The following is a 2,500-nucleotide window of genomic DNA, read 5'->3' on the forward strand; positions in this document are numbered from 1 at the left end:
AGCAACTCCATTTGTTCCGCTCGTCGTTTTCGCGAATATGGTTGAACACACTCGCGACGTCGAGGGCATTCCCGGTTCGCCCGCCCCTCCCCAAAAGACAAAAACCCATGTATTGAAAAAGCTGCGTTCAAAAAACGTAAACACAAATAAATGTATTCGTACAACATCAATAGTAGCGACTTGTATTCACGGTCAAACGTACCTGACACGGAGCACTGCGAAGGAGTTGGCGTCAATGTCCGCTCCGACAGGGGACATCGATGAGGACACTAAGCCAATCAGTGCCCTGCTCGTCGCTACGTCACCACTAAACTCGCTCCGACTCGCTCGGCCCCTCATCGGTTGAGGTACCAAAACAGCACCCCATACAACCGTGTAGCGGCCAGTGCAAACACAATAACACCGTACCGTGGCGAGGTGAGGCAATGAAAACACGCCCTTTGTTGTTGGGCACTTTTGGCTGTAGAATCGTTCTGCGAATAGCCGCCCATTTTGTGCGCGAGCTGCGAGCGAAAAAGCCTTGATCGAAAACTTTTGCATCAGTGCTTGATATACGCAGCGACTGGCGCGATATTATGATTTAACGCACGTTACGCTCAACGTCACGCCGTGCGGCAGGTAAAAGATGTGGTGATGTCGCGGGTGTCCCAATTCCATCGCAAGCCGATTATTACCCGGATCGCTTGCCGGGTTGTATGACCCGTTATGGCTCGGCGAGCCTGATCCACTGCCACCAAATGCCGATTACTAGCGGGACTAAACAGAATCATTCCAAGCCCTACTAAAGTGTCTTGCAAAAAACACAAAACAAAAACATGGTCAATACAAAAAGTAAAACCTATGATTCCGGGGACACTGAAGGTACAACAAATGTCCAGGGACCCTCGATCCGCCTTTCAGCCGTAACCCCGCCCACGCTCAAGTCGTAACCATGCCAGTGGAAACGCGTCTCTACCTACAACTTGTGATACTCTTGCTATCCAGTCGGAAGAAGCTCCTCCTTCCTACTCAGCTCCCTCACCTCCATGATGACTGATCCTGCAGTTCCCCGCTAAGGTCACCAGGCGGTGAAGAGGTGGAAAACAACCAGTGACGACAAGTGGAAAAGTCTGAGTCTGGCAACAAAGTTTCTGTTTGTTGGACAGTTGGACTCAGAGAGCAGAACCAGCAGGTACTGTCGGCACTGAGTCGTCCCCTGCAGGAAGTAGTTGTCACCATGGACACCACAGAAGCAGGTGGTGGTGGTGGTGGTTGGTTCCTCCAACCTCTTGAATCACAGGGACTACAGGAAGCACTGGAACTCCAGCAACTCGGGTAACTCCAGGAACCACTGAAACTCCAGGAACTCCAGGAGCCACTGGAACTACAGAAACTACAGGAACCACTGGAACTACAGAAATCATAGGAATTACTAGAACTCCAGGAAATACATACTATAGAAACCAGAGGAACCACTGGAGCTACAGGAATCACTGGAACTACAGAAACCACAGGAACCACTGGAACTACAGGTACCACAGTAACTCCAGGAACTACAGTAACTCCAGGAACTACCGGAACCACAGAACTACAGAAACCACAGGAACCACTGGAACTACAGGTACCACAGTATCTCCAGGAACTACAGTAACTCCAGGAACTACCGGAACCACAGAACTACAGAAACCACAGGAACCACTGGAAATATAGGAACTCCAGGACCCATGGGAACCCCAGGAACCACTGGAACTGCAGGTACCATAGGAACGCCAGGAACCACAGGAACTACAAGAACCTCCTTTCTTTCGTGCCAGGCTGATCGCTGATCGTTTGCTTCTGTCTGCTTCAGACCTGCTGAATATAAATAAGGAGCCTCGTCCCTCTAATAAATCAAAGCGCTGCCGCCCTTCTCTGCTGTTGCTGCTGGTGATTTATGGGAGGAACATGGACAGCGGTGCCAAGGTGAGAGCAGGACACGCTTGCCACGCCCCCTCCACTCTTCTTCGCTGGTGATTGATGAGCAGCAGCAGCAGCAGCGTGAAGGTCATCTGGCTGCTTCCTGAGCTGCAGGGCCACTTCCTGTCTGTCATCCAGGGGCAAATGACCCATCCCCCTCCCTGAGGCCCTGGCCAATCACGTACCACCGTTTGCCACCCAACCCAGCTGCGTTTTTTGCTGCCAATTGACGGACATTAATCGTCCCCCAGACTCATTGACGGTCGCTAGCGCGCTAATCCCGCAGGGGTTAGCATGTGACATTGTCAAAGAGGTTGTGTGTGTGTGTGTGTGTGTGTGTGTGTGTTTGTTTGTGATGTTTGTGGTGAGGTTGTGTTTTGTGTAAGTGTGTTATTTGTTTTTAGGTTTTCTTGTGTGTGATGTTTGTGGCGAGGTTGTGTGTGTGTGTGAGATATATTTGTTGTTAGGTTTTCTTGCGTGTGATGTTTGTGGCGAGGTTGTGTGTGTGTGCGTAATGTTTGTCATGAATTTGTGTTGTGTGTGTGAGATGTTTGTTGTGAGGTTT

The 2,500-nt window shown here is 50.4% G+C and overlaps 1 protein-coding gene across 5 annotated transcripts in view; it reads left to right on the top strand.

Annotated features, from left to right (window-relative positions):
• The window catches only part of enox1 (ecto-NOX disulfide-thiol exchanger 1), a 52,214-nt gene that overhangs the window by 5,566 nt on the left and 44,148 nt on the right, over positions 1-2,500 (top strand). The gene's annotated exons all lie outside the window — the stretch shown is intronic.

This window comes from Nelusetta ayraudi, unplaced genomic scaffold (assembly GCF_046127955.1).
Source record: "Nelusetta ayraudi isolate G7.1 ecotype Tasmania unplaced genomic scaffold, CSIRO-AGI_Nayr_v1 ptg000001l, whole genome shotgun sequence".
NCBI lineage: Eukaryota > Metazoa > Chordata > Actinopteri > Tetraodontiformes > Monacanthidae > Nelusetta > Nelusetta ayraudi.